At 37.6% G+C, this 17,943-nt stretch overlaps 1 protein-coding gene across 14 annotated transcripts in view; it reads left to right on the top strand.

The window, feature by feature from the left end:
* GRK3 (G protein-coupled receptor kinase 3) overlaps nt 1–17,943 on the top strand; it is a 123,302-nt gene that overhangs the window by 33,845 nt on the left and 71,514 nt on the right. The window contains exon 1 of one of the 14 annotated variants that reach the window (XM_073313117.2): nt 15,753–15,810. The exons of the other annotated variants lie outside the window; for them this stretch is intronic. The gene's annotated coding sequence lies outside the window, so the exon portion shown is untranslated. Of the gene's footprint in view, nt 1–15,752; nt 15,811–17,943 lie in introns of those variants that run through there. 14 annotated transcript variants of the gene reach the window in all.

Below are 17,943 nucleotides of genomic sequence, written 5' to 3' on the forward strand. Positions count from 1 at the left end.
ATGAGAAGTACGATCGACTGTTGAGGACTTGTATACAGTGAGCTATACACAGACCACTCACTTCATACCCTAAAGGACTCTGGAGCTACACTTAGATCTTTGGGAATAGGCATGCCTTCAAATAAAAGAATATTTAGCAGGTTTGAATTGGCACAAAAATCCTGTCCTGCTCAATTTTCCACCTTCCTTAGACCGTCTGAACTGCTGGATAAGAGGTTGAGATTTTCTAAAAAAAAGCCAGTGACTACCTTGGCTGCTTCATTCCAGCCATCAACATTGTCCAGTGCCAGTTGTGAGGGTTTGGTCGAGAGTCTGAACCACTCCACTAGTCAAGGTTTCTCAGATGCACCTTACCACCCCTTTTCCTTAGTACACTGCCTCTCTCTATTCTAGCAGGCATGGGAGATTGTAACATCAGACAGATGAGTATTGGAGGCCATAACATCAAGTTACACAATCCAGTTTATCTCCATCCTGCCCTCTCTTCTTGCTTCCCTGTCCCTCTTCAGGGACCGCTCTCATGATCAATTGCTGAGACAGGAGATCCCACTGCTCCTAAGTCTAGGGACATAGAACCAGTTCCACTGCAACACTGAGGAAAAGGTTCTATTCAAGGTATTTTCTGATATGCAAGAAAAAGAGGGGTTTGAGGCAATACTAAATGTCAGATAAACGAACAACACATCTGAAACTCAGGATGGTGTCCCTAACAGCTGTTATTCCCTCCCTGTAGGCTGGGGACTGGTTTGTGAGTCTAGACCTCAGAGATGCTTACTTCCATGTAGCAATTCATCCCTTTCACAAAAGATTTCTTCATTTCATAATCGGTCATCATCAGTACCGAGTCCTACCTTCCAGTACCTTGCTTCTACCTCAAGGGTTTTCTCAAAAATCATGGCAGTTTGTACATACCCACTTCCATTGTCTAAGTCTAGGAATAGTCATTCCCTACCTTGATGACTGGCTCCTCAAAGACTGATCTTATCGGGAGGTGCTGTTAGCAGTTCCAATGAGAGCTTCTCTTTCCACAGTTTAGGCCCACAAATAAATCTTGAGAAATTGTCCTTGACCCCTACGTCTTGAATACTTTTTATAGGAGTATTTCTGGATTTGAGGACAGGCAGGAGTTATCTTTCACCCGACAGGCTCAAATCTCTGAGTTATAAAGTGTAATTTGTAGAGTTATAAATTACTGTTACTCTAACTTCTTGTCACTTATTAATATTGGTCTTATAATTTACAACAGTTAGGATGTCGCAGATACTATTGTGAACAGCGTGAGTTAGAGATCTTTACCTTCTAGACAGTCACTGAGTTTATTCCTCCTTCTGAATCAGGGAACATGTGTGTTTATTATAAACCTACAAATACTTGGTTATGTTTCATGGGATTATAAAGCACCATTGCACAATAAAACTCACGGAAGGATCATAGAGGGTTCAGTAAACACTGCAAAGCTCATCTGGCAGAAGAACCAACTTGTACTCCTCTCGGGGTGAAATAAGGGACATGACTCCCAAATCCTAAGGTCCTCAAGATTCAGTAGAAACAGAGCACTAACTTCACATACTGTAGGAACTTTCCTCTTCCTTCCTGGCCCTCTTCAACTGAAAGCATTCTGCTTCTGCAGTGTCTGAATGAAGAGATGGAATCAAAAGTACAGTGCAGCAGTTAATATTTTTAGATGGTTTAACTTTTTCACAGATATTTTCTTGAAGAAGGAGACTATGTTGGGGAGAAAGACTGCTACCTGTTTCTGGTATGTCAGAAGCCACTGGGTGCTTTATAAGGTCCTTACAATATTAAACCACCAGTACTAAGGAGAATGCTGGTTTCAGGAATTTGCAGAAAACAGCCTTATGTTGTGAAATTGTTTAACTTCTCCATTAAAACATCATTTAGTACTAAAAATAAAGCAGAACAGATGTAGCCTCTTTCTAAGAAGCAGCGGTAATCTCTTTCTTAGAAAAAAGAAAAGGAGTACTTGTGGCACCTTAGAGACTAACCAATTTATTTGAGCATGAGCTTTCGTGAGCTACAGCTCAGTTCATGCTCAAATAAATTGGCTAGTCTCTAAGGTGCCACAAGTACTCCTTTTCTTTTTGCGAATACAGACTAACACGGCTGTTACTCTGAAATCTTTCTTAGAAAGTTTTCCATGTTCCTGTTCTTTCTTGTGGCATTGTACTTTTTTCACTTTTTCATTCTCTCCCCTCAAAAAAATAATGTACCGCTTTGTATGTCTTAAAAATTGTAATTATGATACGTGGACATAGATTAGAGTATTTCAGAGTAAGTATATTTTTCATTGAATTATAGGAGTGCGTTGTAGAACTAGATAAATTCATGGAGGATAGGTCCATCAATGGCTATTAGCCAGGATGGGCAGGGATGGTATTCCTAGCCTCTGTTTGCCAGAAGCTGGTTATGGGCGACAGGGAATGGATTGCTTGATTACCTGTTCTGTTTATTCCCTTTGGGGCACCTGGGATTGGCCACTATCAGAAGACAGGATACTGGGCTAGATGGACCTTTGGTCTGACCCAGTATGGCTGTTCTTATGTTCTTTAGAAAACCATTTGACTCATGTATGTGCTTTAAATGTTTTTTTTTTAATTTACATAGTTAAATACAATATAGATTTCTAAATTTGAAGCATGCCAATCTGTGTCTGTTTTACTATGAAAAGAAATAAATACAAAACAAAATGAGTTATTTTGAGAAACGTCAGTTCCCCACTATCAATACTTTCTTTTCACAGTCTCATAAATAAAGGCAAGAGTATATTTGTCTGTCAGTTCAGTGCTTCTCAGTCACACCTGATCATTTTAGATTCTGATTTGCCTTTAGCAAATCCAGAAATGGTGTTACTTCATTGTGTATTTGTCAACAACAAATGATGAAAGGAGATAAATTGAACTGTAACCCATTTCTTCACAGTAACATCAATGCCTGGGATGCAGGGAGACTGACAAAATAACAAGAATGGGATTATTTGAGTACCGTAAATTCATGTGAAAATGGGGATTTCATGTTTCACATTTATTTGCTATTAAAAAAATTATCCGTTTTTCTTGAGGTGACACTTAGTAAAGGAATTTAACTCATATTCTCTGTAACAACCAAATAGCTGAAATGAAATGCCTTGATTTGAATATAGTTGTCTTTTTAAAGTGCAGGGTTTTTACAACTTTTTTCAATCACACAATTTAGTTGTCATTACAAAATAAACCTTAACACTCTCGTTAGATGCTTTCTTTCTTCAGTAGATCAGTTATTTTTCTTTCACAACTTCAGCGTTGAATTAATCTTTGATATTTAGCCTTCTGTGTGCATGTGGATCTCCTTTTGCAGGCATTTGGAATTCTGTCAAATCCCCCCTCACTCTTCTTTTCTGCAGACTAACTAAGCCCAGTTCCCTCAGCATCTCCTCGTAAGTCATGTACCCCAGCCCCCTAATAATTTTCGTTGCCCTCTGCTGGCCTCTCCAGTTTGTCCACATCCTTTCTGTAGTGGGGGCCCAAAACTGGATACAATACTCCAGATGTGGCCTCACCAGTGCCAAATAGAGGGGAATAATCACTTCCCTCGATCTGCTGGCAATGCTTCTGCTAATGCAGCCCAATATGCTGTTAGCCTTCTTGGCAACATAACACTGGCAGCATAGCACTGTTGATTCATATCCAGCTTCTCGTCCACTGTAATCCCCATGTCCTTGTTATTCTGAAAGAAAGGTGTTTTAATCTAATTTATATGGTGATGTTGGTAAAATTCTAATCAGTATTGGATCAGTAGACTTTTTTCCAAGATTTGTTTCCAAGTCCTGTCCCGGGTATGTTTTTTGTTTTGCTTTGTTTTTGTAATTCTGGCTATTCTATAGCATTATATTAATTGACATTCTGCTCAAGATGCTTGCAGTTTAATGAAAATGAAGAAGTGACATTTGAAGTGTAGCAAAGCGTCCAGGTGCCTTGAATGGGGTGACTTAATTAATCCATAGGGTTTAACGTAATGCCAGTTCTATTTAGGCCGCTAGCTTTTCGTGATTTTTGGTGAGACCTTGGTGCAGTAGCACCACATGTTCTGCTGTGATGCCCTCTTTGATTCTGAGCATTATACAGAATTCTGTTTAATATAATTCAAATAATTTCTGATAGGGACAAATTCAGAGATACTTTCTGATGTTGCTATTTGGGCTCTAGACTAATCAAACTTCGAGGTGAGCTTCCTCTCACCTCATCCCTTACCTGATGAATAAGTTTTCCAGATATGAAAATAAACGATTTTGTATCCATAGTAATTAAAACTAAAGGAATTTTTTTTAAAGTTTCCACAGAATTCTACTCTGGGATGTAATGTGGCATATGAAATTGAAAGTACATTGGCTTTGATAAAGTTAAGAGTGTGTGCGTTGAATATTAGGCTTAAAATGAGAAGATACCTTCACTCTTAAATATGCCCCACCAATTTATAAGTGAAAAGAGGAAAGGAGAGAATATATTTAAAAAAAAACAGCAAAGGGGATGTCAGTTACAGAGATCATAAAGGAAACAGCTCATCTTAATGACAATTAAATGTCTAGCAAAAATAGTACATATTTGCAAAGCAAGGCCCAGTTCTCCCATTCTTAATCATGTCGAGTAATACCTTCCTGCATTAATAGTTGTTTTCAGTAGGACTTCCTGTGGAGTAAGGTAATACTCAGCATGAGTAAGGGTAGCAGGATAAGGCCCATAGACGTCACTTTAGAACACAAGAATTTAGCATTATTACAGCTAAAAAGAAGCAAGCTTATGTAAAGCAGTGGCATTTGCAGAGGATTGGATACAAAATTGCTAGAAGAAAATAAAATAAACCAACTATGTTAAATGTCCAGTGAATAAACGTGCTAGTCTATGGCTGCTTGAGAAGAGCTCACAGCCTGTCATGGAATCACTGCATATCCATGGTAACCCACCTCAAGGTATCCAAGATTATCTGTCAGGCAGCTAGAGGGGAGTGATGAACAAAGTAGAATGGAAGGCATAGAAACCACATGGTAACTTCATAGGGGGATGTGTGCTTTAGTATAACAAAAATAGAGTTGATAAACCAGATATAAATGATAGTAAGCTCCTAAATATAGAGCCACTGGCAAGGTCGGGGTAGCAATTACAGTTTTAGGATAATTATAAACTGTACCTGACTGTACCCAGTCTCACATTTCCTGATGCCAATCAATAACAAATAATAAAGGGTAAAATCCTTGCTCCATTGAAGTGATTGGGAGTTTTGCCATTGATTTCCCTGGAATCAGGATTTCACCCAGAGTTTCTGAAATCAGGCTACAGAATACTAATTTCAGGTAATGAGAAAAGATATCAAATTCCTCCATTTGTGATTTAAAAATCATAGGTCGATTGAAGAAAGTCCAATGTAAGATAGATATAGAAGTGGAGCTCTCTATAGTGCAATGTGTGTGAAGGGGAAACAAGTCTTGGAAAGCCAGAAGTCATTTGAACAGTATCTCAGCATTTCTGTGGAAACAGTTCCTGCATTTTGTGCCATCTGATAACTTGTCAGAGCTGGTTGATATTTTGTGCATAAATATAAGAAAGAAATATTTTCCAAAGACTTTAGGTTATGAAAACATTTAGAGAGTGGAAATCTAGAGCCATATGATATTATACTCCCGTATATATTGTTGATGTGGTCTATATTTTAAGTAACAACAGGAAAGGCAGAAAAAATATGCATTGTATTTTTTGCTCCTAACAGACACTGATCTAGTTGTTCTATATATTGTACATAGTATAGGTAGAAGCATTCTTTCAGGCAAAAACTATAAAAAACAAAACAATCCTTTCTACTAAACATAATTTCAGGTTCATAATATTAAATTATCATCTTTAATTTTTGCTTTCTGTGTCTTGATCATCTTTTTCTATGTGTAGTTTACTGAGCTCATTGTGCTACTCATTAGTTCTTGAACTTTCTACTGTTGTCATTTATTCAACGTTGCTTCTGTCAGTTAGTTTGGCTATTGATTTGAGAGTTGTAGTTTCCAATTAGTAAATTTTCAATTTAAAACACTTAAAAGAAGATTGGCTCCTGACAATGAGATGAACTCATTAAGGGTGAAAAAACCAGGGCTGTGGCATTCTGTTCTTACTGTGAACTTTATTTGAATTGCTGCCTGAATTTGGGGCATGATGGAAAAATTTAAAAGTTCATATAGCATAACATCTGATTACGTGTGCGACTCACAAAGGGCAATTACACAAGTTGTGAAAAACAAAGCAAGACTAAAGAAGGCGTGAGTAGCATGTTTGTTTTTGAAGATGAACCTAATAGAATGTGATAAAAAGCTTGTTTTCTTTCAAAGGCTGATAACTTGTTGAATCAACAGAAAAAGTGAACTATACTTTCCTTATATGTTCTCCAAAGTGCATGCAATTAATGTTGACCATATGGAAGGTAAATATCACCTAATATTAAAATATATAAAGAAAATTCTGAAATAATTTGATTCCTGGCAGTCAAATTTAAAATGAGCTATTGTACTCTGGAAAAAATGCACTGTCCCAGGAGCAATATAAAAAAAAATTACTATCCAAATCTGGGCTCTTAGGACCTAGGCTTGCTTCACTGAAGTCAAATGGTAACACTTCCATTAGAGTAGAGGTTTTCAACCTGTAGTCCACAGACCTCTGGGGGTACACAGACTGTCTAAGATTTCCAAAGAGGTCTGTACCTCCATTTGAAAATTTTTAGAGGTCTGAACATTTAAAAATGTTGAAAACCACTGCATTAGAGAGACAAGGGGGGTGAGGTAATATTTTTTATTAGGCTAGTTGGTGTGTCCTGGTCTGTGGGAGGTTGCTTCTGATGATGAGCTTGGAGAGGTTGGGGGGTTGTTTGAAGGCCAGAAGAGCGGGTCCAGGAAAGATCTCTTTTGGGATGTGGTCCCCATCGAGTATGGGCTGTAATTGTTCAATGATACCACATATGGGTTCCAGCGTAGGATGGTAGGTGACAACTAGGGGTGTGCTGTCGAAGGGTGTTTTATTTCCATATTGGAGCAGGTTCTCTTGAGGTATGTGTGTGGCCCGTTTCATGATGCAATCTGTTTCTTTGGTGGAGTGTCCAAGGCGATTTTAAGTGTGTTATGATTTCTATCTTGGACTTTTTCCTTGGGGCATATTCTTTGGTATCTGAGTGCCTGGCTGTAGATTACAGGTTTCTTGATGTGTTTGGGGTATTTACTGGGTCTGTGAATGTAGGTGTTGTGATCTGTGGGTTTCTGATATATAGTTTGTCTGCAGGGTTCCACTGTTGAAGCTGATCGTATTATCCAGGAAGTTGATGCTAGTGTGGGTGTGATAAGGTAGATAGAATGATAAAAGACAAAAATACCATATCAGCTCTGGGTGAACTCTTTTCACAAAATGATCACTCAATATCTGACCTCTCAGTTCTCCTTCTCAAAGGAAATTTGCACAACACCTTCAAAAGATGAGCCTGGGAATTTAAATTCAAAACTTTGCTAGGTACTAAAAATCATGGACTGAATACAGACTCTGGATTTATGGCTGCTTATAACAATTTATAACCCACAAAAAATTCCCTCCTTTCTTTCTGCCCTCTGACTGGAGGGGTATTAATGGGCCACTTCACCTTGAATAGTAAACAGTCTGTTCCACCTTGTATTTAGCTGTGACACTCTTGAGTATGTTTCATAGACCTGAAGAAGAGCTCTGTGTAAGCTTCAAAGCTTGTGTCTCTCACCAACAGAAGTTGGTCCAGTAAAAGATATTTCCTCACCCACCTTGTCTCTTTAATATCCCGGGCCCAACATGGCTACAGCAGCACTGCATAAAACTCCTGTTAGTTACAATGTGAGTAGAATTAGACAAGTATTCCACTGCAGAGCTATTCTTGAGTTCAGTAATTGGTTATCCAGTGTTCATGGTCTAGTTGAGATTTTAATATTTTCATCATAAAAACAATATATCTGGCAGTGCTTCTGTTACTTGTTCTGATGGTATCACATTGTACTTGGATCTACATAGAATATGTTTGTTCCAGTTATAAACTATGAGTCATATTTGGAAGTGATATGGGAAACTTGTGTTTTGGTGGATGAAATAACCTCACATACTTAACTGTAAGGTGAAATATGCACCTGTTTTTATTATCTGTTTAAAGAAAGAGAATGATATTGAAGGAACCAGTTCTTTTCCCCTGTAGGTTCTTATGTGTTAGTTGCAGTTTATCCTTTTAAAACATAGAAAGCCTTCTTTCAAAGGAAAGTGTTTGTGTGGAATGTACCACATAGGTTCTAGAATGTGTTACTTCGAATGTTATACTGTCCTCTGTAGATTCCCATTCTTGGGTCCTGTCCCATCATAAGAAAGACACTGTGTGCGCTAACTAGCAAGTTTTATGTGGCAAAATTTAGCGCCTCTGAGATTAGGCAGTCAAAACATATGTCTCAGGGAATGCCTGTGTCTCATTTTATATAATATCCTGCTAATACCACCAGCATGTGGTTCTTTATGCCTGAAGGCCTTTAGAGCAAACTTGAAGAACTATATTTGCACCTGTGGAATTGGTACTGTACAGTGCTGTTCAGGAAGGAGGAAATTTCCTTATCGGTCCCTGAAAGGAGTAATTGACACCTGAAGTCATGTGGGTTGAATACCTAAGCACATAAGAGCTCAGACCATAGTCCTTCTTGCCTAATATTCTGTCTCCGACAATGATCAGTGTCAGAGCTTCTGGGGTAGTGTACAGAGTGGATGGAGTGATCCACACCTCACACCTGTCTTCTGGTAGCCAGAGGTTTGCTGTCACCCTGAGCATGAGGTTGTGTCCCTGACCATCTTGGCTTCTAGCAATTGATAGATCTATCCACCATGAACTTATCCAGTTCTTTTTTGAACCCAGTTATACTTTGGCCATCACATCAACCCATGGCAGTGCATTGCATGTTAATTGTGCGTTGTGTGAAAAAGTATTTCCTTTTGTTTATATTAAACCGGCTGCCTATAAATTTCGTTGGATGACCCTGGTTTTTGTGTACAAGTGTGAATAGTACTTCTTTATTTATTCGTTCCTCTTCATTCATAATTTTATAGACCACGAACATATCTCCCCTTAGCCGTCTCTTTTCTAATCTGAACAGCCCTAATCTTTTTAATCTCCTCTTGTACGGAAGCTGCTCCATACATTGTTGCCCTTCTCTGAACTTTTTCCAGTTCTGCTATACTCTTTTTGAGATGATGTGACCAGAGCTGGATACTGTATTCAAAGTGTGGGGGGGTTCCATGTAATTCTATAGTGGCATTATGATATTTTCTGTCTTCTTTCTATTCCTTTCCTAGTAGTTCCGAATATACAGTTAGCCTTTTTGACTGCTGCTGCACATTGAACAGAAGTTTTCAGAGAACTATCCATGGTGGCTACAAGATCTCTTTATTAGGTGGTAATAGCTAATTTAGAACCCATCTTTGTCTATGTATAGTTGGGATTTTTTTTTCCGATGTGCATTACTTTTCATTTATCAGTGTTAAATTTCATCTGCCGTTTTGTTACCCAGTCACCCGAAATATTGACATTGTGTCCAGGTACGGGAGCAGATATTATGGTCAAGTGCTTTTCCTGGACCCCTTTTTAAAAAATTCAGCAAAATTGTCTTGCCACATTCTTGGCAGTGAGTTGCACGTGTGGGCCAGGCACAGCACCCAATAAGTGGAAAGGCAGACTCCGTTGTTTGGAAACAGTAGGCATGTATACTGATTCCCTCAGCTTCTTTCACTAAGCATTCTGCTTGTGGGTACATCACTGAGATAAAAATGCTTTATCTTTTTTTTAATAAAACAGTTGCCATTTTTTCCTAAATACAGAATCATAGAATATCAGGGTTGGAAGGGACCTCAGGAGGTCATCTAGTGTCCAACCCCCTGCTCAAAGCAGGACCAATCCCCAACTAAATCATCCCAGCCAGGGCTTTGTCAAGCCTGAGCTTAAAAACTTCAAAGGAAGGAGATTCCACCACCTCCCTGGGTAATGCATTCCGGTGCTTCACCACCCTCCTCATGAAAAAGTTTTTCCTAATATCCAACCTAAACCTCCCCCACTGCAACTTGAGACCATTACTCCTCGTTCTGTCATCCGCTACCACTGAGAACAGTCTAGAGCCATCCTCTTTGGAACCCCCTTTCAGGTAGTTGAAAGCAGCTATCAAATCCCCCCTCATTCTTCTCTTTCGCAGACTCAACATTCCCAGTTCCCTCAGCCTCTCCTCATAAGTCATGTGTTCCAGTCCCCTAATCATTTTTGTTGCCCTCCGCTGGACATTTTCCAATTTTTCCACATCCTTCTTGTAGTGGGGCCCAAAACTGGACACAGTACTCTAGATGAGGCCTCACCAATGTTGAATAGAGGGGAACGATCACGTCCCTCGATCTGCTGGCTATGCCCCTACTTATACATCCCAAAATGCCATTGGCCTTCTTGGCAACAAGGGCACACTGCTGACTCATATCCAGCTTCTTGTCCACTGTAACCCCTAGGTCCTTTTCTGCAGAACTCCTGCCTAGACATTTGACCCCTAGTCTGTAGCGGTGCATGGGATTCTTCCGTCCTAAGTGCAGGACTCTGCACTTGTCCTTGTTGAACCTCATCAGATTTCTTTTGGCCCAGTCCTCTAATTTATCTAGGTCCTGCTGTATCCTATCCCTACCCTCCAGCATATCTGCCACTCCTCCCAGTTTAATGTCATCTGCAATCTTGCTGAGGGTGCAATATTGAGTGAAACTGATCTGGAATCAAAGAAGGTTTTGAACTGGGAAGTTGATATGAAGTATCATGTATGTATATGAAGTCTAATTTCTGTTTTCCAGAACTGAGTTTTCTCACAGTCTTTTCCATCCGTATCTAGGAGTAGAAGGATGCAGTTTGGCTAAGGAGCTGTTTGGGTTACATTGCTTATTGTCTGTTTTCTATGGTAGATTCTCAAGTATTTTATCCAGCCTAATTGTGAACAATTCGAGCAATGGCACTTCAGTAAATTTGGGGTGGGGGAGTGGGAGGAAGGAGCTGCTTCTCACTGTAATTGGCTTTACTTTTGCATTTTTCCAAATATTCATTGTACACTTTCAGGAATAATTAATACAATTAACTATTCTATTTATCTTTAATAAATGTTTAGTAATTCAGTTTTCTTTATACAGTTTCATCCAGTTACTTCTACTTATTATTCCCTTAACCATCTGAAACCGGTCTTGTCCTCCTTAGCTCCTGGCTCTTGTCAGTTACTCCTAGCACTATGAGAAAATGAAAAGCTAGCAAGTTGGGAGAAAATGCAAAGCTAGCAAGAAGAGATCAGTGTAATGGAGGCAGGTACAAAAAATGTTGTTGTTCCTCACACAGTGCTGCCACCAACCTTTACTTTTCTATAATAACACAGTGTAAAATTTGGGAAAGTCTAAATAGGATGAAAATATTTAGCATGGCATTGATAGAAATTTTTTGCTGGTATATTTTCACACTCTCCTCCTTCCAGCAGCTGCCTTTGTTTTCTTTTGAGTAATGAGCTGGTTGCTGGGAACATGCCAGAGATTTTTCTTTGACTGCATTCATCACTGTTTGTGCCACTTTTTAATAGCCTCTTAATACTTCAGTAATTGCATGACTGTAGTCTTCCTTAGTTCATTGTTCAAATACAGGTCCAATTAATTCAGCATTATTTTGCTGTGTGGTGTTCATTCTTTCTATCATGTACAAACCAAATTAAAATATTTAGCAAATGAGCTTTAGTTCTGTAAATGTAGCTGCTGAGAGATCCACAAATATGAATTTCACTTGCAATTTTTTAGCTTTTGTAATGTTCACAACAGAAATTTATCAATTGGATAGATGAAGTAAGGTCTAAGGCAACACTCAGTGGTCAGATATAAAAGTCCTTTTGCCTATAGTCCCCCACATAAAGAAAATGGAAATTAAGATAAATGTTACAAATTAAACAAACTATTATGTGGACTTGTGAATCCTAGCCTGTAATTCCTCCAGTGTGGGTATGCAGAGACAGCATACGCAAAGAACTCTAGTCACTGGTAAACAACCTGTCCTCCTGTCAGGATCAGCTCTAGGCACCAGCAAAGCAAGCACGTGCTTGGGGTGGCATTCCGGCCATCCTTTTATCCTTTTTTTTTTTTTGCTTGGGCAGTTATGGTCTTGGAGCTTGGGGCAAATTTTTTGCTTGGGGCGGCAAAAACTTAGAGCCAGCCCTGCCTTCTGTGCTTCTGTTTAAGCTTCTTCAACAACTATGCAAAAGTAACAAAGTTGATGGGCCATATAAATAAAAAAGCATTTATTTTGGAAGAGGATGCAGTTTGCTTTCTAGATGTCAACCTGTATCAATATGTGCTCAGTTTCCATACTAGCATTTTTATTTTATTGTACTTTTCATTGTTAATTACCCATACTTTGTAATAAACAATACTCATTAGTACCAGTAACTGAATAACTGGCGAGGTATACGGCCCCTTTAGGTTTTCCTGTAGCTGGCTGGTCAATCTGTTTCTGATGTGAGCCAGAGAGAACTCTCTGAGCATATCCTAACATTGTCTCCCCTAGAGTATCAGAGAAGGAGGAGGCAGAGTTCTATGAGAAATGGGGTGATCTGGTTCAAGTAAAATAAAACTTAGTCAAACTTTTTTTTTAAATTTCCTAAGATCAAAGTAATCTTAAAGGTTGAAAAAATGTGCTTTACTTCTAAATTTTTTAAAATGTCATAAACTCAAAAAAGGTGATTCTTGCTGGGCCGAAAGCAGGAAGTCTTGGGAGTCTCCTCAAGAAGCCTGGTCTAGTGAGACTTCCATCCTGATCACAGACAAAGAGATTTAAACTTCAGAATGACATGTAAATAAATTACCTGAATGAAGCATGGCATTGAAGATTTCTAATCAGAATCCCACTATGGACTTGGGGATTATTGCATCTTCACGATAACTGGCTAAATCAGGGGCAACCCAGTAGGACAAAGCATATGTAAATTTGAAATCCAAGTTGGATCCTAACTAAAGCTAAAGATAATAGTTCCCCAAAAGGCTGATCAACCACTCTGATATGTGAATAGACAGTAAGCTTTGAATTCTAAGACATGCTTTTGTAGGCTGTGATAACAAATGACTCACAGAGTCATACGTATGGATGATTTTTTTATTTTATTGCTTTGATCTGTTAAATATGGGTTTCCTATGTAATCTGTTAAAGTTTAAGGATAGGGGAGTTTCAAAGAATATATGTATGCTTTGGAAAAATTAGATTTTTAAAATAAGTTTGACAGCTACTATTGATTTTTATTTTAAAGCTTTTTTATTTTTGTCCATTTAAATTTTTGCAGTTGTGGGAAATTATGTGGGGGAGTCAGACAGTGAGGAAGTCAGACTGTAATTATTTAATGACAGTAGATGTTGAGATTCAAAAAGTTAAAGCTTTATATCCATTAAAACAAATTGTCAACATCACATCAATATGTACAAAATAAATATCCTTAAATCAAACTCTAATAAAGATCTCAAGCACCATTTTTATTACTTTGCCTATCTGGAAATTTCTATAATTATTGATGCGTGTACCGTGAAATTGACATTTTCCAACATTTACCAGTAAAAACCTGACCCTTCCAAGCCTAAATGTGTGGTTTGTGATCAGTACTTGATTGCTTTTGTTAGATCTAATATTGCAAAAGTGATGATCTGTCACATTGGTTAAAAAAATATGGGCAATTTAGAAGAGCCTTTTTTTTTTTTTAAAAATATATGAAATTCTTCAGATTCAATATGCTGGCTGTATTATTTCTTGATAGTGCATAAGGTGATCACTATTGATCTTTTCTTAATAGTAAGAAACGTTGTTATTGTTGAAATGATTTTGTCCTCCCTCTGTCCAGACAAGACTGCTTTTGTCTTGTTTTGTCTTTTAAAAACTATAATACAGTAGTTTTCTCTACACTTCAGCAAACATTTGAACCAATAGATTGCACCTATTGTATAACCTCAGGCTGAAGTATGTTTATATCAGGCTACAATATGGTATTGTATTAAATTTTCTCCTACGAAAAACATTAAAGTCAATCAACCTAGAAAAAGCATTTTCCTGTGCATTAGATGGTAGGGATGATTCTTCTGTGGTTTATTTTAATTTAACCAGGACAGAATGATCCTCTCCCCGCCCAAATGCAACATCCACTGGATTCTTTTATGTTATCAGAATAGATATGTATTATTTTCTAAGAGACAAAAGAAAAATTACAATATTTCCTCACCCTCAAATATTTTCACTGCTGAGTCAAACAAAGCAAGGGTTGCCCACAGATCCAGTAATAAATGCCACATTATTTCCTACAGTTCTGGTGTATTATGTTTCTGAACATATTACAAGACTTCAGCAGTTCTCAAACTTTTTCATATTATTGGCCACATGTTAATAGAGAGTCTTGCTTCTTGATCATGTCCAATTCCATTTTTGATATGCATGGACTACTTCCCTTCCCCATAACATCTCATGGCAACTACAGCAGTTGCTTACATGGAAAAGCAACATTAGCAAAAGTGATCTAGAAATAGAATAAATGCATTGTTTGTGATAGAGGAGGAGGGTGACCAGACAGCAAATGTGAAAAGTCGGGACGGGGTGGGGTAATAGGAGCCTATATAAGAAAAAAAAAAGACCCAAAAATAGGGACTGTCCCTATAAAATCGGGACATCTGGTCACCCTATAGAGGAAGCTCATTATATTTAATTTCATATAGGGAGTGGAAGAGTGCAGGATATTTTTCTGAAGTGATTATGAGTGAAAACAATAATTTATACATTATGCAAGGTAACCTATTTCCCCTTGTTTCCCCCCCCCCCCCCCGTTCCTCAGACGTTCTTGTTAAACCCTGGATTTGTGCTGGAAATGGCCCACCTTGATTATCATACACATTGTAAGGAGAGTGATCACATTAGATAAGCTGTTACCAGCAGGAGAGTGGGGTGGGGGGAGAGAAAACCTTTTGAAGTGATAAACACCCATTTTTTCATGGTCTGTGTGTATAAAACATCCTCACTGCATTTTCCACTTTATGCATCCGATGAAGTGAGCTGTAGCTCACGAAAGCTTATGCTCAAATAAATTGGTTAGTCTCTAAGGTACCACAAGTCCTCCTTTTCTTTTTGCGAATACAGACTAACACGGCTGCTACTCTGAAACCTAACAATAATCTAACAATCATAGCATGTGGACTTCATGGCATTTTTTGCTAGGGATTATTGGTGATTTTAATGCTAAAGCTACATGACTGAATGTTGAATGATTCCTGATTAAGTTGTTTCTAAATTAATGTCTTTTCTTATTTTGTGTTTTCAATTTTTCTAATTATGATTCATGTTAACAGCATGCTTTTTAACTTGTGTTAGCATTTCTGTTATAATTCTGTTTTTAAGTAACTTAAAATAAAGCTTTGCTGTAAGTTGTAACATGGTATTTTATTTTGAAAAAGGAAGCAAAATGTATTTTAAGGTTGTTTAACTCAAAAATATTTGATTAAACTATAATTTGGTAATCAGCTATTAGTTAAGTTTCAACTCTTTGTGTTGAGAATAAAACTGAAAGACAAAAGATATTTAAATCAAATCTGGTCCTTTGGTCAACCTACCTGCTGGAAAGAAAAGAGAGAGAAAAACTTTTGTACTCTCAAATTTGTTGTGTATTGTTTCTTTACAGAGTGGGACAAGTGTTGGTTTGATACCAGAGCTAATATCAAATCAACTTTAAAGGTATCTTTCTTTCAAGTGTATGGTTGAAAATGTCTTTTCCATGTCCAATAAGCCTTCTTCTGCACAATATGATTTTCCCATCGCTTTGCTGTGAGCTACATAATATCTCATAGATAATTCTATCATTTCTAATCAGTTGTTTTCTATTGTTCAAAGATTAACAAAGTTCTAAATAATAAGTAAGATGTATTTGTGGTGACTAGAATCTCTGTTGTTTAATGAGGATATGGAGAATGTTAGAAAGAAACAAGTTTGAATGTAAAGTATGTTGCCTTTGGATTTAACATTTAAAATGGCTAGGAATTAGTAGGCTTTTCCAATTAAATGTTTGTGATTTAAAGAGGCTTATCTTGTCTCTGACTGAGACAATACTGCCACCACATTGAGGAGCTCATGGACCGGGAAAACTTGTCAGCTGCCAAGCTACAAAGCCAACTGTAGAGGCCCTTTGCTGCCATCTATTGTTATAATAAACAAGCTACTTCCAAACATAGTTATCCCACCCTGGGGTTTGTTCCATTACCTGTGATACATATGACAGTCTCATAATTATTTTGTGTTCATTGTTTGTTGGTTTTTTTTGTTCTCAAAATTATTCACTAGTGTCCATTCAGATTGGAATGTGAAACTCTTACTGATGTTAAAAGGAGTTAGGTATTTGTCCATGGGAGAACAGACCCTCCTCCGTGCTGCTGCTGTAGATTGATAATAGCAGCCTTAACTTTGCACATTACAAATCAAGATTTTCTTTTTCTGCTTGACACATCCTCAGGAGCGGTCTTCCTCCTGCTCTCTCTCCTGTCTTTTTCTCGTGGGAGTAAAGTGATAATCTGAATACATTAGCAGTATTGCAGTTTAGTTTCAGAGGTCAGGTTAAACTTCACTCATGTTTCAGCAGCATTGTTAATTAAATCACCCAACTCTGTGGTTCTCAGTTTTTCTTCTGGCATTACATTTTATGTGGTTTTGTTTCTACTGAAGTCAGTAGCAGAACCCCCTTTGATTTCAGTGTAATTAAGGTTGGGCTATGCATCATGTAAAATGAGTAAATAAACTAGATGTGTTAGTTTTGGATTTGTGGCCTTATTTTAGCATGACTAACAATTAACTGACACAAGTTTGAGACTCAGATCAGTGAAGTTGAATGTAATTTCCTGGTTTCATTCCCATAAATAATCACATGATGATCAAATTGGCTTACTGTTAGCCTCAACCAGGATCCACCCAATGAAACTCAGTAAGATTCCTCATGTCATCTCTTTGGTCTTCATTTTTCACTTTTCAAAAGCCCTTAATAACCTGGGTGTCTGTCCCACTTTCAAAAGCGACTTAGATACTTCGGAGAATTATTGCCTTTCATTGAAACTTAGGCTCTTAAGTCACTGGAAAATAGGCTGTAGGCTCTTAAGTCACTTATGTACTTTTGAAAATTTAAGAATAATTTAGATAACTGGTAAACTCAGAGTAACTAAACTAAACCAGGGGCAGCACTGTTTTCTACTTCAGTCTCTTAAGTAGATTAAATTCTGTTCTTTCCCAAGAGAATTAACTCATCATGTTTTAATTTAGTGCTGACTCACCCAATTTTAAACATGCATGTTTTTTCTGTTCTTATGTTAATTTCTACTGGAGCTTGATCCTGGGCTTTTGGAGAATGTTCTTCTATAAAATTATTTTTTGCATTGTCTGTAATAATGTGTGAACTGTATTATAAATCTGTGGATCCTTTTTAATTTTTTTTAAAGCAAGCTGTTTGTTGTATTTCATTGTTTTTATGTGAGATTTTTGTTTTATCTTGGATTTGCTGGGTGGAAAAAAACCCTCACTAAAGCCAACTTGATTTCCTTCTAAACTCTTATGGCTATAAAGGAAAAACCTTAGTCCACTGAATAATGTGGAAAGATTTTGTCTTTTTACAATTGCTAATAAAAGTTGTGGTAATCCACAATTAACTGTTCTTTCTATATTCTTGTCCTTTTGTTATGACCAAGAAAGTGTAAATATATAAAATGTTTTTTGTAAAACAAACAAAAAACAACAACCTCCCCCCACTTCCCTCCCCACAAACTGCTTACATAAGCTAATAATGCACCTGAAAGAAGGTCATAAAAAGAGAGTGAAAAAGAGAGAGTG

This window comes from Lepidochelys kempii, chromosome 15 (genome assembly GCF_965140285.1).
Source record: "Lepidochelys kempii isolate rLepKem1 chromosome 15, rLepKem1.hap1, whole genome shotgun sequence".
NCBI lineage: Eukaryota > Metazoa > Chordata > Testudines > Cheloniidae > Lepidochelys > Lepidochelys kempii.